At 49.0% G+C, this 26,483-nt stretch overlaps 1 pseudogene; it reads right to left on the bottom strand.

Moving 5' to 3' along the window:
• Positions 1-2,879: 2,879 nt before the first annotated feature.
• LOC131402608 (tubby-related protein 4-like) lies at positions 2,880-26,483 on the bottom strand (annotated as a pseudogene).

Genomic DNA, 26,483 nt, shown 5'->3' with positions numbered 1-26,483 from the left:
GATGTACAATTCTGCTGTTTAAAGTACTGACTTTAGTAGTATTTAATAAATTGGGACTGACGGAATGAAAACAATTTTTAAAACAAGGAAAAGCATCACCATGAACTTAAAAGACACCACACAGCAGCTGCTGCAGACACCTGGGCCGTCTGCCGTGGCCTTCGAGAGTCTCTGCTCCCTTGGCAGGAGCAAGGGGAGCTGGGCAGTTCCTCATCCACAGGCGGACGCGCATGTACGCAAAACATCCCAGCCCGAGGTCTCTGTCTCTACCGGGGGGAAAAGGCCTTTTGGGGAGCGATCTAAGAATTTAGTAAGTTTAGTTAATTATTTGCTACACATACTCACTTGCTCTTCAAACATGTATTTGTAGTTTTTATTCCAAGGATTTCCCCCTATATTTGCTCTGATGAAGAAAAGTTCTAAAATGTACCCTTTCGTGGTCTTTACATCTTAAAGACCAGGCAGAACTTTAAAAACGGAAACTTATTACTAATAATTCCTTCCTCTGCTACTCTCTTCCTAATAAGTCTCCTCTCATTTCATATCACCTTTTATTTTTAATTAAAAATAAAACTTCCAAGAGAAGGGGAAATATTATTTTAGGCTATGTTATCTCAAAGAAGTCTTCTCCTTTGTATATGATCAATACCACAAAATGCATAAAAAGAGTTACTTTTAAAGGATTAATAGGATTTTTTCCCAATTAGAAAAAGTTATAAATTGTCCAGCAAAAAAACTTCTACCATATCCTCTTTATTTCTTGCAGCAAAATATACTGCTACCAAATACGTCATTACAAACATACTATTTTTCTAAATAAATAATAAAATGGGCATAACTCACCAGTACATAGTAACAAAATAATTCCTAAGAACACTATTAAAGCAAGATAAATAATTATCTTTTGGACAATAAAACAGGGGAATTGCATTTGAATTATTTTAGAAATAGGCTATAACCATTATTGCACAACTAATAATAAGCAATGAAACATCGTAACAAGCTACAGAAACTCATAAAATAATTATATAATTCTGAATACACTGCTAAATTCTTTCTGGCAGAATTTACCCACCAAAGAATCAGGTTCAATATTTTAAAATATAAAATGGGAAACTCTGGTATTAGCTGGAAGATGGTCTTCACCGTATTTAAAACCTCATCTGTTTCTTGGCAGTCTGGAGAGAAGGGTGAGCGGATACCATCTTGCTCTGGGAAAGGAACGGGCCAGTGTCTTTTAAACCCAAACAGGGAATTAAAAAAAAAATTATTTTGAAAATACTTTTCTGCAGTATCTTCCACTTGTCTGTTTCCAAACAAAATCCAAATTTAGAACCCTAAGCTAGTAGACAGTTCTTGTGCTCCTGCCCTACCTAAACAACATTACAGATGTGAATAACTGAAAAAGAGGAACTGGAGCTTGTTCTCAGAGCTGAATGCCGCCCAAGGCGTCCCCCGAGGAGGGGGAGGTGGCAGAAGATCATCTCAGTGGACTTTTTTTTGGTGCAATTAACAAAGAGTAGTCAACCAACTACCTAAAGTCCCATAATTTAACCACGTTCTCCCAGTGGTTTATTTCCTCAGTAAACAGTCTGTACGGTTACTAAACAACTTTTTTTTTTCCCTAGAGAAGATTGTGAGACTTTTGTCAAAGAGCTGACTGTAACTCTCTCCCTTAATACCCTGGCAAATGCTTAAAATTTTTTTGTGACATTTCTAATCTAGTGGAAACCATTTCTAGTCAATTGCATTTCAATGCGACCAAGAAGAGGAAAGGAGGGCTTTCAATTGGTATCGTCAGCCTTCTCAGAAAGGGTAGAACAGTGTCATCTCACGGGAGAGAAAATGTCCACTGCTGCATTTTCCAGATTAAACAATAAAAGGGGTGGGGGAATAAAGGCTGCTTCTCAGCTGGTGGGCATCCAGAGACTAGCCACCGCGGTAGCTGAGAAAATCGCTACCCCACCGCACGCCGGGATCTCTCCACTTCTGTCTCCTACCTTCTCCCGAAGTCAATCATACTGAGTCAGTGAGCCTACGGAATTGTGACATATTATGAAACTAGTGGAGTCTTCAACGTAAACATCCTCCGAAGAGGAGCGCAGCCCTTGTACGATTTCAAGTCACGCTGCGTGAACCGCCCGTGCGTACATGTGCAGGAGTTCCCTCCTCACCTGCCGTCCCTTCCCCTACATCCTCATGAGCGAGGCCTATTTATACCAGGTAATAGCACCCCCATACAAAGCCTACTTTTATTAGTCAAACACAGTGCATTTGCCAAAACACCCTTCATTAATCAAGTCACCTCTGGGGGAGTAACAGAATATGTGTGAACTAAATGTTGTTCCCCCAAGAGAAGCTGTACCTTCAGGATTTTTGGTTGTGTCTTTTAAAAAAGTTTTTTGTTTTTACACTGGTGGTGATGTTGGAGGAGTAATAAAAGCTAGACATTGTGGAGAATGAAAAGCACGCATACTCCTTAATCTAAAAGAATAGCAGGCCAGAAGGCAGTCCATGTTTCTGCTGAAGGGCCCCTCGGCCCGCAGCTCACACAGGCACACCAGGAGGACATTCCCACAGCAACCACGTTTCCTGAAAGAACACCAGGTGCCTTGCACCCTTTGCTTCCAAATACCACTCTCCTGTGTTTTGTTTTTGTTTAAAAAGAAAGAAGAAAGAAAGACAATAAAGGAGAATAAAAGCCCAAACAAACGACAGCAACTGAATGTCAGTGCCTTTCCCGGGCCTGACAGACGTTTCCAGTTCTGCTCCTGTCTTCTGGTCCCCAGCCCCTGGGGCCCGGGCGGGCTCCTCGAGCATCTCCATCAGGCCCCTCTGGAAAGGCTCCTCTCCCTCTCCTCCTCCGCACAGCAGTCTCTTCATTTCAGGCGCTGAGTCACGGTGGCCAGGGCGCCGGCGAAGGCCTGCACAGCGGAGAAGGGGTACTGGAAGTCCAGGATGTACGCATTGCCGTCGATCCTTCCCAACTGCATCACCTGGGGGGCGAGGGAGGGAAGCAAAGACATTAAAGCACAAACAAGGCGGGACACAGGGCAGCCGGGTCTGGGCAGCACCTGTTGGAGGCAGATAGCACGGCCTACGAGATGCCAACAAAAGTGACTCTGATCACGCTTCTCGATCTAACTACGAGTTTGGTGGAAATAAAGGAGTGGAGGAACATGTTAAACAACGCAGTGGGGAGACAATGAGCAGACTTCAGGGCATGGAAAGCTCCACAGGTCAAATGAAGGGGCTTCCTCATCCAGGAAACGGAAAAAGGAAGAACAAGTAGGAAGAAGAATCTACAGGCTAAAAGGGGCTGACGAGAAATATCAACTGCAACTGTCAATGTCACTACTCAGAGAGGGACAGAACGCCACCGCCTCTTTCCCGAGCCTGCTTGCCCTTGTCATTTCAGTACTCATGGGGACCACGTGACACTGTATTATTATACAACATGTTATGTACACTTATTTATTGTCTTTCTTCCATTTTTGTAAACTCCATCAGGATAGGGATTTTCTGTTTTCCTCATCGATCTAATTTCAGCACTTAGAGTAAGGGCTGGCAAACTCTCTGTAAAGGGCCAATAATATTTTAGCCTTTGTAGGTCATACGGTCTTTGTCACAACTGCTTAACTCTGCTGCTGTAGGGCGAAAGCAGCCATAAACTATACTTAAGTGGACGGGCGTGGCTGTGTCCCAATAAAACTTTATTTATAAAAAGCAGCAGCAGCCGGACTGGCCTGTGGGCCACACTCCTGGCTCAGAGGATTGCCAGGCACACAGCAGCTGCTCAGTCAACATTTGTTGAGTGAATTAATGAAAATGAGATTTAAATAGGAGAAGTGAAGGGAATTCCAGGATGGTGGAGGAGGGTAGTTCCAGAACAGTAGCTACACAGCAGGGCTGGGGCAACCATTCCAGGTTGGAGCAGGAAGAACCGACAAATTACCCAATGTGTTTGCACCAAGAGGGGATTTGCATTCTGCCAGGGAATCAGCGAATGACTTAATAATAAATACACAGAGAAATTAGCAAATAAGCAAGCAAACGAAAACTGGGTAATTATTATGTCTGGGGGACAAAAACCACTATCCAATAAAAAAAGAAATGTGATGAAACCATATCACATGGCTCAGCTCTGAACGGTACTTACTGGCATAAGGAGGTGACCAGTGACTACTGATTCAACTGGGAAGGGGGCAGGGAAAGTTCACGTGTGTGTAGTCAGAGAGTGGGGGTGAAGAAAACAAACCCTCACGTTCCTCAGGAAGAAGTCAATACACGATGCTGAAAACTGAAAAATCACCAAATAGTAGACACCTTGCTCTTTACAAATATGGTGGCAAATACCAGAAAAAAGCCAACAGAGGTGGAAGCACGCCCTCTGGGGGAGGCTGAGGTTTGGGAGCGCGCAGGGGCCTGTTAGGGGTCCTCTCGGGTCTTGTAGAAGCATTTGACTTTAAAAAATCAGTGCATGTGTTACTCTGATGAGAAATAAAGACAAGACAGCAAGGGGTACACTGAAAATCACAACTCCACTTGGCCCCGAGAGACACTAGCTGTTTTCCACATTTCCCGTGCGGCCTTTTGAGAAACGCCCCCCCAAGGCCAAGGCACTGATATCCTGCCCCCCCCTTAAAGGTCCCCAGAGGCCCATCAGGATGAGACAGCCGCGCCGTGGCCCCGGGCCAGGCTCTCACCTGCCGCCCCTCCAGCTCCATCTGGAAGTTCTTGGCCGACTCCTGGGTCACCCGCCCCCCGAAGTCCAGCTGGCGCCCCTGCGTGGCCTCGTCCACAGCCGCTGCTTGTTGGCCATGACGTGCACGAAGCCCTGGCTGCGCGGCCGGCCGTCCTCCCGCTCGCTGGCCCTGCGGCCCTTGGCCTCCTCCGGCTCGCCGGCCACGCGCAGGCTGCGCTTGCCCTTCCAGCCCGTCTGGCCGCCCTGGCTCCGGGTCACCAGCTCGTCCCCGCTGACGCCCAGCCCAGGCTGGCTCTCCCAGCTGTCCTGGAACCCGTTCCTCTTGTTCAACTTCTTCCACTTCAGCTGGTCTTTCTGACTCTTCTCTTTCTTCTTCTCCCTCCCCAGGCGGGGGCTGGAGATCAGGGAATTCAAGTCGCTCAGAGTCCGAGCGTCCTTCTTCATCTCGCCCTCTGTGGTGGCCTGAACGTTTCCCTCCTCGGCTCGGCTGTCCAGGCGCTTCCGGCTCTTCTTCCCGAATGTCTCCGGCCGCTGGGGGACTGGACTTTCCATCAGGGAGAGGACTTCCTGGAAGTTGTCAGCGGTCTCTACCATCACCTCTGTGCCCAGGTGGCTCTGGAGGTCGGCGGGCGGTGGGGACACGAGGGGCTTCTCCACCACCAAGTGTGCCTTGGGGGGAGCGTGCCCTGGGGGTTGTGCACGGGCGGGCACGCGCTGTAGGAACTCCAGGGGTGCAAGGCGATAGGTGGCGGCTGTAAACTCGAGCACGTGAGCTTCCTGGATACATGGGGGGCAGGGGGCAGTAGGAGGGGGGGGCGGGTAGGCGGGCTGCAGGATCAGGGCGGGCTCCTGTTGTGCAAACTGTGTCTGGGACAGGGTGTCTTTCGGGGAGCAGGGAGCCTGCACTCCCGGCAAAGGGGGGGTGTTATAGCTTCCTGGGTAGGGCACTCCCATCAGATAGCCCGTCTGGAAAGTGGCAGTCGGGCTGGCGGGCGACTTGGGGGAGACGAAGGGCACTCGGGACACGTCCAGGTGCTGGCTCTGACCTGCCATCAGAGGGGACAGTTTCAGGGGGTTGGGCACTGCAGTCTGTGCTGTCCTGTCCTGGGGAACCCAGATGTCCTCCCCCAGCACGGGGTCCCACTGGTAAGGGGGCGGCCGCTTCCCGGCCACCGCAGCCTCGGGCAGCGCGGGGTGCCGCAGGGGCTTCTCGACGGACAGTGCTGGCCCAGCGCCTCGTCCTCGGGGAAGGCCGAGTTGACATAGTGGGCGCGCTCGCGGGCGCCGTCGGGCGGGCTCAGGAGGCTGTAGGAGGACTGCGGGGACAGCGGGGACGTGCCGGCCGCATGCGCCCCCGCCCCCGCGCCCTGCTCGGCGCGCCCGGCCGCGCCCCCCGCTGCACTGGCTGCAGCTGTAGAGGGCGGGCGGCGGCCGCGCGGGGAAAGGCGCTGCGCCCTTGGGCTTGGCCGGCGGCTGCGGCGGGGCGCGCGGGGGCTCGGCCAGCTGCGCCGCCCGCAGCGCCGCCTCGCGGTTGTTCCTGCGCAGCGTGGCGTGGATGAGGCTGCTGTCCGGCCTCTGCGCCGCGGCCCGGCCGGGCCCAGCGTCCCGGCGAGGGCGGGATACGGGGGCGGGGCCCCCGGTGGAATGGAGTAGCGCGGCACCGTCAGGCGGTTCAGGGTCGCGCTGGTGCAGGGCTGGGGGACCTTCTTCTCGGTGGCCGTGAGCCTCAGGGTGGCCGAGCTGCCTGGGCCGGGGAGGGTGTAGGTGTTCCCGGCGCAGAGCATTGGCGTCCGGGCCGGCACACCTCCTCCACGCTGCCGCTGCTGTGGAAGGTGGTGATCCTCTCGTAGCCCAGGGGCGGCTGATGGTGCGCCGCCGTGGGGTACAGCGAGAAGTCGCCCTTCTTCAAGCACACGTCCACCGGGGGCTGTGGGGGCGGCAGCGGGGGCGGCGGCGCTGCCGTGGTGGGGGCGGCGGGGATGGTTCCTGGGTAGGGCGGTGGGGGGCTCATCTTCGCCACCTGGACCTCCTGGAGGACACTGAACACCACGGCGTCCCCCTCGGCGGCCAGCTGCGGCACCGGCCACAGGGCCTTGGCTGGCTTCTGCAGGTGCTCGGGGTCTTGGTCTCCGTGGTCCACCACCGACAGCTGGATGGCCCCCTGTGCTGGCGGCGGCAGGGACAGCTGAGGGGGCTTCGGAATGATGCGGCGCATCTCCACGCCTCCGAAGATCACCTGTCCGGGGTTGGAGTAGCGGTCGGAGATTGCGTATGGGTTGGCACTGTCACTTGCGTGCTCAGCTGCCCCCACGGCCGTGGTCTGGTTGGTCAGGACGTCCAGCTGCACGTTCTGATTGGCCAGCAGGGACTGCACCAGTCCTGTGCTCTGCGTGGGGGCCGTAGCTTGAGCTGACCTGTGGATGGGTGCGATGGGGATGTTCACGGTACACGGTGGGTTGTTCTCAGGCACGCCAGATGCTCCCGTCACTGGACGATTAGAAAAACCAACTGCTTACAAAACAGTGCCATGAAACTGGGTCAGAATAAGCAACTCATCTAGGCCTTTTACGTATAAACTGTAATTCCTACACACAGATGCCTTTGCGTGGGGAAAGCTGGACCCTTCCTTCAAGTTACACAAAGCTTTTCCATGTTTCTGGAAGGACACTGGCAATCGGTGGGCTCTGGAGCTAAGGGCATTGTCAGAGCATTTCAATGAATACTTCTGAACCTTCTGAGTGTGGTGCCACGTGTCTGAATGGTACCATGGCAAATAAATGTTTAAGGACACTTTTTACTCATGATGGTCATAAAACGGCCCATTCTTATGCGAGAGGAGGGCAGTGGTACAGTATGAAACTCCACTGAGGACTCAATGCCTAGGCTTCTGAGTAGGCTTATCCAGGGTTTTGGATTGGTTAGTGTGGGAAGTGTCGTGGGGCAGATGTGTATCTGAAATTTGTACGTAAATTAATTTTCTGTAAATAGAACCATGTCAAATGCAGTAGAGAAACCAATGATAAGAATCCTTTGGCAGATCTGCATATGAGGGGAAGGATCATTTCCTAACTTAACTGCTTTTTAGCATTTCAAACAGTATATAAGTTAGAGCCACACTGATTAAAACCCTGTAAATCCACCCTATTTGCACACAGGAGGAGTTTAATGGAGTGTGCGTTTGAGCAATCATCTGCAGACCACACGCAGGGCCTCAGCGCCACTGTTCAGTACTGCCCTTTCTAAAGAGCCCACAGAGCACTGGAGGTCTGCTCATCTGGGCCTAAGTGCCACGTGACTATGAGCACGTGCGCAGAAAACAGGCATTAACAGGAAATTGCACAGGCTGGCTGACCTTTCACCAGAACTACAAAGGGAAGCCAGTAGTCCATCAAAAGCTAAGCCCACCCTTCGTGCCTGTGACAGACTCATCCCCCTTCCCTGGGGTCCTCCACTGAAATGTGACTGTCCCCTAGCTGCAAGAATCTAGGTCCTGTCTCAAGTTCTCTATGATTCCTGTTCAGATCCCTCTTCCAGATGCTCTCTCCTCTGTATGGAGTACTGAGGGCAGGCATCTTCCCCGCCAAAGGAGAGTCTCTCTGTTGCGTCACCAGCAGTATGTGTAAGCCCTGAGACAAATCATTCCTCCTTTCTCTGGGAAGCACAAACAGTGACGACAACAGCAGCAACAGCTGAGCACGAGAGAGCTAGATTAGCCACATTCCGGGGGAACGGATGGCGCTAAGGGGAAAGTGTGAAAGCCACTTCTAAATCCAAGGTTCTGAAATAGCAGGAGAGCTGCTATAAAGCTCATGTGTGAGGTTTCACCAAACTGCAGGTTTATGGGGTTGCAAAACCTCGCCCATTAGTCCAGAACATCTGCTCCACCCATGAGGAGAAAGTATACCTATCAGAGAACCAAAGACGGCTACTGTCAGAAAGTACAGTAGAATAATTTTACACGCAGAAATCTGGCTGAAGGAAGATCAACAACGCCCCCAAGTTCAGAGCCCGAGTTGGGACGCGTGTCCCTCCCCATCCCACGGTGAGGTCCAGAGCCCCTCGTTTGAGAATGACAAGATACAGTGGCCGTGTACGGTTCCTCTGGCTCAGAAGCTAGAGGCTTTCAGAACCTTGCTTGGTTCTAAGTAGAGGAGTCTCTATATTTATAAAATTGCAGGTGGACTTTTTTGAGAATAGTTACATATAAATAATTGGTGGACTACTTAGAAATCATTCTAATAATCAAAATAGGATCCCCCCCAGTAGAAAAGACTTAAATTAAGATGCTATGGATCTGAACGTTTGTAAGTTGAGATTTTAAAAACTTATACCAGCTTTGACCTTGAACTCAGACCTGGCCTCTATGCACTGAGACACGCTCTGCACATTAGGAGAGAGACGTTCCGCCCCGGAGGTGGGGCAGGTTTGAGAAACTGGGCTCTGTGGCACCACAGGGAGATGCCATTCTCTAAGCAGGGATTGAGAGGATGAGGGCTAGCCTGGGGTCAGTGAGACTGGGTTTCAGTCCTGACTTGACTGAGTCCTGATGAGTCCTGTTAACTTCCCTATCTGGGCATATGACTAAGAGGACTACCGAGAGGATAAAGTGAGATGGTAGAAGTGCTCTAGGATCATGAGCCATCACGGCCACCTCATCGTCCTTGCTCTGGTAGCTCCCCTCCTCCCCAAACCAGTGACAGTAGGTGACCTTTCTCCAGTGACACGCCACCACACCCACCAACCTTACTGAGGAAGTTGTACCTTTTCCAAACCGAGGCAGCAGGCACGGACTGACATGTTGGCATTCTTGACTACTTACCACTCTGTCCCCGTCACGACCCACTAACAGAGGGCTCGTGACAAACCAGTTGATGTGTGAACACACCTGGTAAATCATCCTCATCTTCACTGAAAACATTCGGGTTGAAGACAGGTAAATTAACATACTCCATGGAAATCTTCTGGACCTCTGGGAGATAGATGGTCATCTGCCGCGGCTGGAGATGCAGGAGGCTGGTTTTATAGATTACTGGTGGGAGGAGGAAAGCACGGTTAATAGAGACAAGCCAGAGGAGAGCCAAGGCATCAACAGTCACGGGAAGAGACGTGGGGTGACCTGTGTGGGCAAAGCCGGAGACTCTGAGAGCAGCTCTCCACCTCCCCTGGTGCACGACTGGCCACCCCGGCCACGGACTGGATTCGGGAACAACAGATTCTCAGTCTAGCCCAGACTATCTTAGTCTGGCTATCTTAGACAAATTCTTTTTTAGAATGAGCTGGGTTATGACAAATGTATTTTTTAAAAATCCCATTTGCAATCACCAGGAGAACTTGGTGGAAACAGTTGTGATAACCAGAGAGCCAAGCGCAGGGGGCAGTCAAGCAGCTACTGGAGGGCAGCTACGCGGTGAGCAGCAATGACACTCGGGCTGTATTCGGGACTGGATTCTGGGCTTCCTGACTTCCAGTTTCATGCTCAGGATAGAGAATCACGGAGAACTTCCACACAGTTTCTTTAAATGCTAAGATTTAATTTCATTAACAGGGACATTTAAGAGAAGGCCTAGACTGCAACTAAAATATTTAGAGAAGACAAAACAAGTTAAAAAATAATGAATCTGAATTTAAGTTTCACAATAGGTTAAAATCAGGATGAAACTGTCCCGTCAACTTTCTCTTATGTTTAATACTCTTTGCTGTGAGATATGTAGAGGTTCTTTAATTATTCCTATTCTTATTTTTTATTAAGATGAGCCAAGTTCTACCTGCGAGGCTGTCACCTCACAGCCTGGTGGCTGAGTGGCCAGCATTCCCACAGCTCCAGGCCTTCTGCTCTGAAGCACCGTCGTAAGGCTGCTCCTTGGGCTTGAGTGGGCTGAGACGCCTTTTCCACACCAGGGGTCGTTACAGGTCTTATTCATGTTTTCCTCTCTCTTGCCCACAAAAGAGAGTTTGAATTTTCTCTCAAAAATTCTGGATGGTTCCATATAGCTTAAGAATTAATGCATTAAAGTGCTATTCTTTGTCGTTCAGATTGACAAAAGGATGTAAAATTAAAAATCTCAGGAGGGATTTAAAAAATAATATCAGTTGCCTCCAGGGAAAAAAACTAGGTGGTTGGGGGTGAGGATAAGAAAGATTTTTACTGTATATTCTTTTAAATCTTTTGAATTTTGAATTTATTCCACATTTTTAAAATTAAGAAATGCAAAAGATTAAAAACACAAAAATTTCATGAGCCTGATCATTCTAATTGAAGGAAACAAATTATTCAATGTAATTATCCAATTATTCAATATAAAATATCCAACAGCACTCACTTTTTGAATCTAACAGAGTGTCAAAGATTATTTAATAGGGTGCCATATGTAACAAACCCTCTAGAATCCCAGAGTTAATTTCTTCTCTCTAGTAGAATCACGTGGAAAATTCTTTTAGCTTGACAAATGAAAACGCTCTTTTTAAAAAGGTCAACGATTAGGACAATGATTTCACCGCAGTCACACACCAAGCTTTTGTCTTGGGCACTGAGATTCCTAATACAGGCCCTCCCATCTTAAGGTCCTCCTTGACTTCTTTATGGATCTACTCAACATCCAAGAACTAAGGGCAGAATGAGAAGACCCATTGAGCAAATGCGCACGTCCATTCCTTTTTTCAACATTTGCTGTAGGCAGATGGCTAAATTCTCAGATTACAGGTGTGGGGTAACCATGCCTCTCACACAGTGGTTATTAGAATCACCATACATATCATGAGGGTGCTGCTGAATTACTGAAGGGCAGGCTTTTGTGGTCATGAGAGGGTTTCCCGGCTGTTGAAAACATAAGAGATTTCTTTCCGTTACGTGAATGGATTGTCTATTGTTATTTCCTAAGTCAGTTTTATGTTTTACTTTTATTCTTTTTTTCCTTTGAGCTGAGAAACCTCAAAATGAAAAATCCAAATGCAGCACCATTTAATGTCTCTGAAGATGCATACACAGCAACAGGTCTTTTTAACATCTGCTTTGCAAGAATTATTTGTTTTAAAGGATCTAACTGTGTCTGAAACAACTCTAATGGGCAGATCCAGAATTTTTCAAAAACTATTTTTGGTAGGTTACACAGACCACATTCAAGATGGGGCCACCAGCCATCGGTGAACCCCACTGGCTAAGCTGGCCTTCTAGAGAGACGTGTGCGTGTTAGATGATCAGGCAACGTAGCAAGGTGGGGGACAACACAGGCCCTTAGCCCACACAGGGATGTGGCCATTAGGATGAAGCTGCTTTGAAAAGGACCTTCTGTCATTTCACTCCTTCACGGTCCCCTAGTAAATACGACACGTCAGTCATTCAAGCAGATACAGAAGAGAAGGCAAATTCTGGGTTCTGCCCAGCCTGGTTCTCCCTGGGTTCCATTTTCCTCGATGTCTCAAACTTCTCATGGAGAGGATATTTATCTGGTACTTAGAAATGAAATCCAAAAAGATTTACCACTAAGAACTGTACAGTCAGCCAACTTCTTCTTAAGGTCTTGAACACTTTCTTCTTGACTCAAACTTCTCATGGAGGGAATATTTATCTGGTACTTAGAAATGAAATCAAAAAAGATTTACCACTAAGGCTGTACAGTCAGCCAACTTCTTCTTAAGGTCTTGAACACTTTCTTCTTGACTTTCTTCAGGAGTTTCTTCTGACTCAAGAACCTAAAGACACTGGTACCAAAATCTGTCCACAGTAAAAGGCCAGAAATCAAAGTAACCAGAAGCCTATAAGAGCTTTGATAGAGATTTCGGCTATTTTGTCATTTTTGTAAGTCAGGGCTTGTATTAAAAAACGAAAACACCACTGGCAAAAAAACAATTTGAGTGATAATTCTAATTTTTGTGAAATCAGAGTGGCTAGAGTCAAACTTTGGAAGTAAAATACATGCTCATCTTTTGGTGTCATAAGAGCTCATTTTCTACATTAGGCCACCAAAGGTTGAAATTGCTTATTCAGCCTGAGTTCCAACCGGGACAGTGGGCAGAGAACAGGATGCAGTTTTTACCTGCACCGAGGTTGGTTGGCAGGAAAGCAGCCAAGCCCATAATCTTAAATTTGGTTCCCCAGATATTAGACGTGACCTGAGCAAGATAGTTGTGCTGTGGGAAAAAAAAGGAGAAAAATCACAATCTATTTCCATATTTTCTATTGATCACTCAAGAAGTAAGGATGTTAACACTTTTTGCTTAAAAAGCCACACGTGGGCACTGCCAGAAATATTCGCTTTCTGTCATTCCACTGTTTTTAAGACCAGAAGCTGCCTACAGCATGTCAGGCGCCCATTTGCAAGTGGTGGCTCAGCGAGGTGTCATTCTCAGGTTGGGAGTGGGGGCGGGTGTGTCCCGGTGTGTCCACATGTGTGTAGGTTAAAAAGGCACAAAAGTGATTTGGGCACTTTTTTCTTTACCTCTCCTTCCTCCCAGTCACTGAACCAGAGAGAGCACCTGGCTCTGAACCCATTTTCATCCTTGATATTTCTCCTGGAAACATCAGCTGCACTGATACCAGTATATCCCAAAACTACCCAATTATCTGTTTCTTATTCAATCAAATTTTTAAAAATTTAAGAAGTTATCACTATGCCGAAACCATGCATGAGTGTGTGTGTGTGTGTGTGTGTGTGTGTGTGTGCAAGGGCAATAATAAAGATGAATAAAATACAGCTCCTCAAAGAGCTTAGAACCTAATGGAGGAGAGAAGGCCTGTAATTATTTATATACAAGGAAGTGACTGAGAAATGTCCTGAGGGAGTTACAAACAAGATGCTCTGGGATTACTGTGGCTGAGCCAGGGGAGGAAGCCTTCACGACAGAGGGGAAGTTCTATCTGGAAGCACGTGAGCAGAAAGGAGGGTGAGGAGATGGAGCGGGTTACCCAGGCAGGGCAAAGGCACAAAGGCGGGAAGAGGTGAGTCAACAGTGTGGCTCTGGCACCTGGAGAGGAGGGGGCGTCGAGGAGGACAGGAGGGAAAGACAGGCCAGGCCAGGCAGTGGGGCTGTCACCAGGGATTGGCTCCTGCCGACACTGGAGTCACTGAAGGGTCAGAAGCGGCTTGAGGGAGCAGAGGTGAGAAGTGTGGCTGTGTCTCAACCAGAGCTACCTGTGAGGAGATTCCTGTGGCAACAGGGGGATGCCCGAGGTGGGAAGAAGGCCCCTCGGGATGTGGAGGTGACGGAGCATGGAGGAGGGCAGACAGGCTCTAGTTCTCTACGCCCGTGTCTGCAACTGCGGTGACAGGCACGGAGAGAGGGGACCGAGGGTTCAGCGGCCATCAAGCACACACTGAGGAGGGGAGAGGAGCATTGGATCAGGGGACCACCCGAAAGCCGACACTACCTGAGTGATGTCTTCAAAGGGAAACTCTCTTTGCGTCAGGCTGGGGAAGCCAATGGAGGGCTTGCGCATCGGCAACCGTGGAGACCTGGAGATCTCCTGCACCGCCCAGGACAGCTTGGGGGACTTCCAAGACTCAATGTTGATCCTGCGGAGGCAAGGCCCCGAGGGTCAGGCGCCCCGGTGGGGACGGCGCCTGCACTCCTGGCACTCCCTTCACTGTCCACCAGTCACCGTGGATGTGCCACTCCCAGGGGCAAGGTCCCTTAATTTACCCAGGCCCCGCCCGCCTGCTTCTGCCTTATGAACACGAGGAAAGAAGGACAGAACTGCATATCGAATAATATATATTCAACAATATAGTGAGGTTCAATTGAGTGATTCATTTGTAAAGAACCTCAGAGAATTAACTTTCTACTGAAAACTTTCTACTGACTAATAGTAAGTTTGGAATCGTCCACATGTCTTCTGCCAGGGGTCTGCAAAATTCGTCCTGAGGAAAGTGGCGGGTGGAAGAGGCGTTTCTCACCTAAGTCCACAATGGCTTTATAGTTCCTAACACAGTGCTGGGATTTCAACAGACTTACCTAGCATCTCCCCCCTGCAATATTGACATCAAATCAGTGGATCTAAGTTTTTCTGTTGCCTTTTGATCCTATGTTATATGTCTGGCCCTCAGTTCCTTTGTTTATAACATGGGGACACACGTGTTTAATGGCAGTCTACCCCAAAGAGAGCGTTATAAAAGTGAATATGGTAAGGTTGATGACATTCCCTGAAAGAAAAGCATTAAGCCTCACAGATACTGCTTGAGAGCTTGATAAGACACCTAGGGCTCCCAAAGTGTGGGAGGACAGGGGGACCGAGCTGGTTAAAGCTCTGAGCGAGGACAACTGGCCTGGCTGCTGCGTAGGGGCACTCAACACTGAGAAAGACGGAAGGAAAGAGGACCAGCTCCAGAGACCGCAACATCCGGGAGCTTTCCAGGGACATTTACAGGTGAAAGATTTGGTTGCTTATGTATTAAATGTCCTCTTCTCCTTAACCAATGGGAAAAGCCAAAACACTGTAGAAGTGTAGAAAAGTTCATAATTTTATTTGCAATTTTAACAAGCCTAGAATAAAGATGAAAAAAATAAATCGAACAGATTGCTGGATATCTGGATATTTATATGGGAAAAAAATGAATGTTTACCCCTAACTCAGACTATACACAAAAATTAATCTGAGATGTAAAATTAATCCGAGATTTAAGTGTGAAGGCTAAAACTATAAAGCTTGTAGAAGAGAACAGAAGAATGTCTCATGATCTTAGGGTAGACAAAACAGGACAAAAGCATTTCCTAAACAGCACACGAAAAGTGCTAATCATAAAAGAAGAAATTCACATTAGACTATACAGCAATCCATATATCTGCTAAAGGACTTATAGCCAGAATACATGAAAACTCCTACAACTCTAAATAAGAGAAAAACAACTCAATAAAAAATGGGCAAGGGGCTGGTCCAGTGGTGTAGTGGTTAAGTTCACGTGCTCCGCTTTGGTGGCCCGGGGTTCAAAGGTTTGGATCCCAGGTGTGGACCGACACATTGCTTATCAAGCCATGCTGTGGCGGTGTCCCATATGAAGTAGAGGAAGATGGGCATGGATGTTAGCCCAGGGCCAATCTTCCTTAGCAAAAAGAGGAAGATTGGCATCGGATGTTAGCTCAGGGCTGGTCTTCCTCATACACAAAAAAAGGTGCAAAAGACTTGAACAGACACTTCACAAAAGAAGATATCCAAATGGCCAATAAACATAAAAAGCTGCTTAGCATCATCAATCATTGAAGATATTAGGATTAAACTACCATGAGATACCACTATACACCTACCAGAATGGATAAAATTATTTTCAAAAAATGACAATACTCTGTAGGTGAGGATGGAAGCAGCTAGAACTCTCATATACTGCTGGTGGGAATTTAAAATGGTACAACAGGCACCTTGGAATACTGTTTGGCAGTTTCCAATAAAGTTGAACATACGTCTACCCCGTGGCCCTACAACGCACTCCTAAGCATATACCTGAGATAAACGAGTGCATACGTCCATAGAAAGTCTTGTAGAAGAATGTCTACAATGGTTTTATTCATGATAGCCCCAAACTGGAAACTACCAAACATTCAACTGGTAAACGGAATAAACAAATTGTAGTATATTCATTACAATGGAATTCCACAGAGCAAAAAAGAAAAACTGCTGATACACGCAACAACATGAATGAGTCTCACAGTCATTATGTTGATTAAAAAAAGCCAAATAAGAAAATAGGACATGTGGTTTGACACCATTTATATGAAGCTCAAGAGGAAGCAAAACTCATCTATGCTGACAGAAGTTAGAACAGTGATTACTCTAGGGAGTGGGTGTCGAATGGGAAAAAGTACAAGGGAACTTTCCAGGATGATGGAAATATTCTTTATCTTCAACTGGGTGGTGAATACACTGGTTTACCAACTGCACAATGTATTATGTGTTTACAATCTGGGCAGGTACATATCTGCACGTACATTAGACCTTCATTTCACACAGCATCAAGAATTTTAGAGCTAGAAGGATCTTAGTGAAAATCTGCTCCACCCTTTAACTTCATAGACAAGGAAACTGGTCTCCAGGTCATGGATCAACGTTACATTCTGAGGTTACAGAGCCCTCGGTGGCAGGGTCAGGACGAGCAAGGCAGAGTTTTTTATCTATGACACTGCAGGCCCTTCCATCTGCTTTTAGCTTTTTGCCACTCTTTAGGACAAACCCTTAGGATAGAAATTTTTTGTGTGTGTGAAGAAGATCAGCCCTGAGCTAACATCTGATGCCAATCCTCTTCTTTATTTTTTTGCTGAGGAAGATACCCTGGGCTAACATCTGTGCCCATCTTCCTCTACTTTATATGGGACGCCACCACAGCATGGCTTGACAAGCAGCACATTGGTCTGTGCCCGGGATCCGAACCTGTGAACCCCGGGCTGCCAAAGCAGAGCACATGAACTTAACTGCTATGCCACTGGGCCGGCCCCCCCAAACATTTTTTTTAGAATACTATTTTTTCCAATTACAGCATCAAAGGCATTTAATTCGGCATTCCTTTCAACACACTACATACACTGTAAAACCTCTGTCTTACTGTTCTCAGACCAGAAATAAAAACAAGTAAGCCAGAAAGCTACGGCCGCTCCTGCCACCCACCACTAGTGCTGACCCCTAGAAGTTCTGAGGGTTCAGCAAACTTCTTCCTGGGGATCTTTTGCTGTCCTGAAGGGAAGAGTAAAGGAAAGCTATAATTATCACAGGCAGATCTTCCAGACGACAGACTTGGACTGCCTCTTGCTATGCTCCTCTGGTGTGGGTTAATGGGATTCTGCTGCAGACACAACACAGACACACCTCCAGAGGCTCAAAAAGGGAGGACGCCCCTACAGACCAAGATTACCTTGGGAGTTTGGGTGATTTGCTAGCTCGGGAGATTTCTTGGCAGCCCAGTCGTCACTCAGTTCGATGTCACTGGAGTCTGAGCAGCTGCAGCTGTCAATCATGGTAGAAATCAAGCTGTTTCCATAGATTTCATCTGGTAAGATACCAAGCAGTAGATTTTAGGGAAGTGACATTAGTTAGAACCTCACGACGATCATTACTAGGAACTAAGGACAGCCTGACTCTATAGGCCGCCGTTTGAAGTCTACAGGTTGAAACAGAAAGGAGCAGAGCATTGTCTTCCTTTTACATTTTTATGCCATTATATTTTCTAAGCAAAAGTAGCCCATTACTTCTACGGTTAGCAAATGGGCGTGGAATTTTAATGCCTCTGGAATGTACAACAGTCTGGCACTGCTTACTGTGCCAAACCTGGCAACAAAACGGCGCGCTATTGTGCCTCACCACACACCAGGCTCCATCTGGGTTCACACGGGCAGCCTGGGAACCCAGGCCGGGCAAGGGGCTTGCTGACTCACTGACTCCCCCAGAACCTGCTTCTGCCCTGGGACCGGGGAAGGCCCTTGTTGGTTCTGGGCCTGCTCTGGACTCAAGACCTGGCAGAGTCGGGTCCATTTCAGGGACCCCGAGAAGTTAATGTCTGGCGTGTCAGAACCGTCTCCTGGAACCGCCACAAAGATGCTTGTGGGGGGGTAGGGGGTGGCTATCCCACCTGCTAGAGGTGCCTGCCTGCTTCGAGCAACGGCTGGAAGAAGACCTGTGTGGCAGGACTTTCAGTGGGAGCTTTGGGTACTCCTGAGGGTGCCTGCGTGGAAGCCACTCAAAACAACCTTGTCAATTGGCCATTATGTAGAAGATTAGAGGCCCCAAGGCAGAAGACGACAGATACAGCAACGGGGCCATCACAAAACTGCAGAGTAGATGAAGTCCATGTTTAACATCCTCCTCAAAACCCCTTCTCCTTTGCTGCCTTCCTCACACGGCCTCACACCCCCTCACATCCCTTCACCACCCAAACCCTGCTCTGCCCCACCCCAGGTCTGCCCTCACTGGAAGTACCTCATTCTTCAAAATCACTTTGTTTTGCTGACAAAAGCCTCATTCCCTCAAGGCTCCAAGAGCCTTGCCAGGCAATAAAAAAGCTGCATCATTCAATCACAATGAAATAATTTATAGACTATGAGCGATTTTACCATTCAGAAGGGCTGTTTACATTTGAAAGAATGAGTTTGTAATCCAAACTAATCTCTGTTTCTGAACACGTGGAGGCGACATCTGTGTGGAGGTGACATCTGTGAACAGGGCCTCTCTGAGGGCCCTGGAGGCAGAGCAGAACAACTTGGCGTGCTACTTGGAAGGAGACTAGCTGATGCCCGATCGGTGTTACTACATCAGCCTCTTCTTCAGCTACTTCCTGAATCAGAAGGCACGACTCGTGAATCCAGCAAGTTGGAGTGGTGTGCATCTGAGTTCCAGCAAACAAAAAGGCTTAATTCACACGCCCCAAGCAGTGCTTTACATTATTTAACTTAGGAGCCCTAGATCAAAGGAAGTTTGGCCACGATTCCAAAATGCATGTAAGCCCACAGAACGCTTCCCGTGTTCACGAGCACAGAGCCAGTTCACCGACCTGAGGAAATTCAGTAATGTATTGTCCACTCAACACCTCAACATTGTCCACGGCAACATCGACTTGCTGATGCCGGGGTTTTGTAATTGCTGGATGTCATACCCTTTGCTTTTTTCCTTTACTCACGTCTTAGTCTGTGTGGGCTGCTATACCAAAATACCACAGACTGGATGGCTTATAAACAATAGAAATTTACATCTCACAGTGGGGAGGCTAGAATTCCGGGATCAGGGTGCCCGCGTGGTGGGGTTCTGGTCACAGCCCTCTTTGGGGTTGCAGACGGCTGACTTCTTGCTGTGTCCTCACATGGCAGAAGGGGCTACTTTCTGGAGCCACTTTTATAAGGCAATAATCTCATGATTATAAAGGCTCCGTCCTCATAACCTAATCACCTCCAAAGGCCCCACCTCCTAATTCCATCACAGTGGGCATCAGGATTACAACATACGAATTTAGGGGGGCATAAGCATTCATAACCACTTTTATTCTATTGTCTGTCTCCCCAACTAGTGGAAGGAGAGTTGCCTGTCTCGCCTCCTGCTGTAACTCTAGAGACCAGAACAACGCAGAGACTCGATAAATACTTCCTGAAAGAAAAACGAGGTCTCTCCCTGCCGCCTGGCTGCACCCCAGACTAACTGCAGCAGGATCTTGGGGGTGGACGTGGGCACTGTCGATTTTTAAGGCTCCCCGGTGATTCCCATGAGCAGCCAGGGCTGAGAACCACTTGCCCAGGAGCAGAAGGACTTCCCCATAGAACGGACTTAAAGGGGGCGGCGTGAGAAGAAGGGAGTTGCTTTCTGAGACAAGCCCCAAGTCCTGCTTGTTCAGTGTTACAGTTACACATTTGGAGGCTCATCACTCTGCTCCCTGTCATCAACAACTAGAAATTCAGTGCAGCACGTCAGAGTAAGACCCAGGGAGCCTGGGGGTGATGGACATCTGTACCTCTTATTTCTAGAGATTCTGTGTCATTAATTTATCATGAAAATTCTGGAAGAAACATACAAGTTGTAGAAAAATGTAAGTTGGGATTCCTCTTTGAGAACAGAAGGCTGAACTGTACTGTTTGGGGCTTCACATCCCAGTTTTGTCAGTTTGCAAGAATATGCTTATTTCATCTGGGTTGAGGCCTTTTCAAAACACACAACCCAAATCAGGTATCTTTTTAGAATTTTAAAAAAATCTTTAAGCACAGTTTCAAAGCTTTTAAATAAAAGTTCTGTCTTAGTCTGCTTGGGCTACCATAACCAAATACCACAGACCAGGTGGCTTAAACAAGAGAAATTTATTTCTCACAGTTTAGGAGGCTGGAAGTTCGAGATCAGGGTGCCAGCATGCCAGATTCTGCTGAGGGCTGTCCTCCTGGCCTGCAGACGGCCACCCTCTCACTGTGTCCTCACGTGGGCTTTCCTCAGCGTGTGTGTGTGTGTGTGTGTGTGTGCAGAGAGATCTCTCTTCCTCTTCTTACAAAGCCACCAATCCTACTAGATTAGGATCCCACCCTTACAGCTTCATTTAACCATAATCACCCCCTAAAAGCCCTGTCTCCAAATACAGTCACATGAGGGTTAGAGCTTCACCATATGAACTTGTGGGGTGGACACAATTCAGTCCATACATTCCGCCCCTGGTTGCCCCCTCATTCATATCCTTCTCCCACGCAAAATACATTCATTCCATCCCAACACTCCCAAAAGTCTTAACTCACTCCAGCATTAACGCTCATGTCTAAAATCCAGAGTCTTATCTAAATATCACCTCAATCAGAAATGGGTGAGAGCCGAGCTACGACTGACACTGAGGCAAAACTCCCTTCCAGCCGTGAACCTGTGAAACCAGACAAGTTACGTGCTTCCAAAACACACAAGACGGCGGCGGGCCAGGCACAGGGTGACATTCTCATCCCAAAGGGAGACACAGGAGAGAAGGAAGGGCCTCAGGCAAGTCCAAAGCCTAGTAAGGCGAATTTCTAGACCTTAAGGCTTGAGAATAACCCTCTTTGGTTCAATACTCTGCCCTCCAGGCCCACTGGGGTGGCAGTGTCACCCCACAGCTCGAGGTGAGGGTCCCCACGGCTCTGTGGGGCTGGGATCTTGTCCTCAAGGCTCCGAGTGGAGGCTGTCTGGCCTACTAAAATTGAGGCAGTGGCCCTGATGACCTTTGAATCGCCTTTGGGGTCATTTTTCCCTCTTGAAGAATAGTGCATGTTCCTAGCCGACCAGCTCCATCATCCCGTCCTGTCAAATCCAGGAAGTCAACAGCCTTCCTTCGTCTTGGCCCGTATGGACAGGCTGAGAACTTTCCAAATCTCCAAGTTCTGGTTCCTTTTTGCTTAACAATTCCTTCTTCAGTCTGTCTCTCTCCTCTCTCATTTTACTATAAGCAGTTAGGAGGAACCAAGCCAATCCTCCAAAACTACTTAGAAATCTCTCAAATATCCAATTTCATTTGCTTGCAAGTTTTATCTTCCACAAAACATTAGAACACAGTTCAGCCAAGTTCTGTGCCACTTTACAACAAGGATCGCCTTCCTCCAGTTTCCAATAACATGTTCCTCATTTCTGTCTGATACCTCACCAGACATGGCCCTAATATCCATATTTCTAACGTGTACCTCAAAACCCTTCCAGCCTCGACCCATGACCCAGTTCCAAAGCTGCTTCCACATTATAGGTATTTGTTACAGCAGTTCCCCACTTCTTAGTACTAAAATCTGTGTTAGTCAGGGTTCTCCAGAGAAACAGAACCAATAGGAGGCAAATACATATACACACACATACAGAAGAAGAGAGAGAGATCATAAGGAGTTGGCTCACGTGATAATAGAGGCTGACAGGCCCCAAGGTCAGAGTGCCAGCCTGGCTGGGGTCTCGGCTTGTGGATGCACACCTTGCTGTGTGCTCACGTGGCCTTTCCTCAGTGTATGCGTGCGTGTCGAGAGAGAGCTCTCCCTCTTGCTTTTCTTATAAGGCCATCAATCCCATCCAACTGAGACCCCACCTTCCTTAAAAGCTCTATCTCCAAATACAGTCACATTGCGGATTGGCATTTTAACATGTGAATTTTGGGGGGGACACAATTCAGTCCATAGCAAGCTCTGACTAAAGATTTCCTTTGGAAAATTTGTGAACTTTTGTTAAAAAAAAAATTATTGGGATTCATGCTATCTATTATACAAACACACACTGGTAATTCTGAGAAACACATTTGTTAAGTTACTTGGGGGACATTTACAACAGAGGATCAAAAACTTCAGAGCATAGCAATCCCCTGGAGCTCCCACTAAGTTGCAGATTTCTAGGCGTCGCCCCCAACATGCTGAACCAATCTAAGGGGCAGGCCTAGGAACCTGGATTCAAGTAAGTCTCCCAGGCGATCTGCGGGAAGGTGGCCCGTGGACCACATCTGAGAAACGATGACATGGAGGACTGAGAGAGTTCATCAGCTTCTCACAATGAGCAAGTCCTGGCTTCTCAAAGTCAGGAACCCTCTCCTCTCTGAACCAGGTTACGTCTACCACTCAGTTGGAAATTAGTCATGTTCTGCCTTGTGACACATCGTCTATTTTTGTCTCGAGGTATTTAAATCTTGACTTTTTTATTGAACTTTTCAAGTGTTAAGTTGTCTTTCACCCAAAAGGGATCATGAACTCCTGAAAGCAGAGATGCCCCAGCACTGCTTCACAACCACCTCGAGGAGACTCGAGGACCATGCACAAGGCAGGCACTCAATACGTCCCGCCTATCTGCTTTGCTTTACAACCTTTTCATTATAAAAACACAACACCTCCTTCCCCACAGGCCTGTTAGCAACCGGGCCAGCCTGTGTTGGGAGGAGCTGACAAATGTGACCACTACGGAGAAGCAGGCTGGGATGCTCAGGTCAGGTCCACGCAAGCAAGGTCTTAGGAGGCTGCAGCCTTGTCCCTATAGCACAGCCCCCGCTGCTTCTGTCCTGTTCTTCAGTGGGAAATTGACGCACAGGAGCGGGGGAACAGAAGCAAGCTCTTCACATAACTTTCCGTCAACACGGAATCCGAGCATAGGTTTTATAAAACTGCATACACGGGAGGAACCTTAGAGACAACGACCCCGCTGAGAACCGGCGATGCACCCTCAGGTTCAGGACCTTTCCCAAGTCCCCCCATCAGTCATCTCTAACCGCCATGGCTCCTGTCTTCTCTCTTCCCCTGAAACTGCAACTTCCTTCTAAGTTCACGTGCACTGCTCTCTGGCTTCTCTCACTTTGCCTTCCTTCCTTCTGAATCTTCCCTCTCCCTCCTTTCCACCTGCCTTCCTACGAGCCTCCAATTCTTCTCGCTCTCCCTGTTCTTGGTACTAGGTCATCACATGACTCAAAAGACGAAATAACTGACTAATATCCAATTTTTAAAGTATAGTTTCACTGCTTTCAATCTTACGCGGTAACACTGACAGCAGAATGTTGCTACAGATGCGGAGCATTCCAATAAAGAAAAGCAGACAGCAAGTGGATCGACTGTAAAATACTGAGGTGGGCAAGTGAGGCCAAGGTTGAAAAAGCCCATTGCACGTGACACTCGGCTAACTGGTGATGCTGCACGGCGCAGCGGCTTCAGGGACAGAATGGGGGCAGAGGCCAGTCTAACGGGCGGGAGAGGGAACAGGAGATGGGAAGTGGAGAGAACAAGTATGAACTAATGAAAACAAATCTAATTCAACCCACGTTGTCCCACGGTCAGGTGCTTGCCAGGCACTGGGGGTACAAAGATGACTCAGTTCCCTCCCTCCGGGCCCTCAGGATTCAGGGACTGTGTGCCCCGAGGGATACCAGCAGCTCAACTGACTGACGGGTGATGGGCACAGAGGGGACAGCTGCTCACTCTGCTCTAGGTGACCGACAAGATTTCACAGGGAGGCGGCGGAACGTTTGAGCCGGCAGGTACTGCTGACAGAGGCCACAGGCCTCGACTGTGACTACAAAGAAAAAGAGCAAAGTCCCTTCCCTGGAGGCTCACACTCTAGGGTCCCAGAGAGAGGTGCGTAGTGAGCCCCCTGAATACGGCAACGGAGTCATGAAGATTGGCATAGGAGAGTCTTTAGAAGGAGGGAGTGACTGTCATGCGAAATCTTTACGGACCAGCAAGAAAGTCTCCTTGGTCATCAGCTAAAAAGCAGCTAAGGGTGGCTTAGCGACAGCAGAAGCAGGATCCCAGCAGGAGGCTGAGGAGCAGGCTGAAGGTCTGAAACGTTTAATCCTGTCACTCGCTCTGGGGGGCAGTGACGGCAACTCACTGCTGTTTTGACGGTCTCAACAGCACATTAAGGCCCTCAGTGGATACCTGACAAATAACTGAAAGAGGAGGCTGCCATTCCCAAAAGGCCCGTGCCAGCCTCCCCTTGATGACAGCCGATGTCTCCTCCCCCCACAGCCCCAGCCACACGGAGCCTCAGGAGCGCTCTTAAAAACCCGTCGGAAAGTCCACTTAGGGAATCGGTAACTTCAGTAGGATTTTGGAAACGGAGTAGCTTCAGGGATGTTCCACGCTAGCCAAACGTTCACAGATAGGCGTTACCTTTGCGTGGGCAGTCAGGAATACCAGTCCGCACCCCCCGAGAGGGGTCTGCAGTCCCTGGCGAGGCGCCCCCCTGCGTTGCTGTCTGACGGCGGGTCCGTGATGACGAGCTCCGGCCGCAGCTGGCTGACGCGCCGCCCCTTGAGGACGCGCACGAGCCCGCTCAGGTGCTCCAGGCAGAGCGTGTGGCACGGGCCGCTCACCTCCGGGCCGCGCTCTGTGCGCTTCATGGTGCAGTGCAGACGCTCGTTGCCGGCCGAGGGGCAGCTGACAAAGTCGCGCATGTTGTCGGGGTCCGGAATCGGGGGCTGGAGGCAGGACGTGGAGAGAAAAGAGCGTGCACATCACTGATTACCCTGGCGGAGCACTGGCTGGCAGCTCGGGGAGGGTTAACTGTGCGGTGCGGAACAATGACTCCCAACTCTGGGCGCACGTCACAACCTCCTGGCAGCTTTCAGAGACCTCAGCCCGGATCCCACCACAGACGATGGAACTGGAATCTTGTGGGGGTGAGCCTGGGCACGTGTATGTTCTAAAAACTCCCCAGGCGATTTTAACGAGCAGCCAGGGTCCAGAATCACTGGTGTGGAACCAAGAGTGTAAAGCAACTTGAAGAAAATATCACAACAGATTCTAAAACTCGGATGTTTTAGGAAAAAATTAACCAAGAAGTCAATCTGATACTTAGAAGCAGAGACAGAAAACAAAAAAGAGAACACAGGAAGCAACCTACGTGCGGAGGGCCAGAGGGAACGGGGAACCCACACTGGAACAGCCACAGGCAGGTCCAGTCCACATACCACCATAGCGACAGACCAGTTCTCAAGCTCCAGTCAGCACAGAGGACGCTGACAGCGAGGGCTGGGTGAGGGTCGCCCCTCCGCACAGTGATGAGGAGAGCAGGCCCCGGGATTGACAGGGTCCCATCCTGACCGTTCCCCTAACGAGCCACAGAGCAAGTCCCTCACTTCTAAGAACGTGTTTCCTGCTTTCTCAAGAGGGGATAACGGCAGCATCTGCCAGGGAGTCAGGACTGAACAAGGCAGACTGATCATCAGGACGACAACGGCAGCCACGCTCGGGATACTGCCTCTGCCATGAGAAAGCTAATGCCTATCACACAAGGTGACTCTCTTGTGGACACTAAGGGTGATGCTAGGGACAGACTGCGCGCGTGGGAGACCGAGGTGGGACTTTGCGGAGCCGCACACCTTCATCTTGCAGAGGAGCAGACGTGACTTCTGTGCTCCTGCTCTGGGACTCTCGCCTGTGTTCCTTGTCTCGGCCCTCCTCTTGGCGAGCCTTCGGGAACAGGCAGCCAGCACGAGTGAGGAAGGAGGAGAAGGTGAGTGGAAGGGCTTCACCTTGATGGTGGGGATGAAGGCAGTGGGGAGGTGGGAGCAGAGGCGGGGGGGCGGGGTCAGCTTGCTGACGTCTTTGTCCTCTCGCAGGGCACTGGCAATGGCCTGCTGGCACAGCAGCTGCAGGCCGGACACGCGGTGCTCCACACGGACCACGTACAGGGCTGGTCCTGATGCCATCAGCAGCCACGAGTCCCGGTGTCCCCAGCAGATGGAGATGATGGGGCGCTGCCAAGAAGTGAAGGGAGACTACGCTTAAGCTGTCGCTCTTGTAAGCAAAGATCATGCACGCTTGTGTCAAGCCAATTCAAGTGACCTGATAGTTCTTGAGGATATTGGTTTTAAAAAGCACAAGAGAGGATGTTAAATACCATATTACAAAAATTCAGTATTTCCAT

This window comes from Diceros bicornis, unplaced genomic scaffold (assembly GCF_020826845.1).
Source record: "Diceros bicornis minor isolate mBicDic1 unplaced genomic scaffold, mDicBic1.mat.cur scaffold_184_ctg1_multi, whole genome shotgun sequence".
Taxonomy (NCBI): Eukaryota; Metazoa; Chordata; class Mammalia; order Perissodactyla; family Rhinocerotidae; genus Diceros; species Diceros bicornis.
This window is presented reverse-complemented; position numbering and strand designations above follow the sequence as displayed.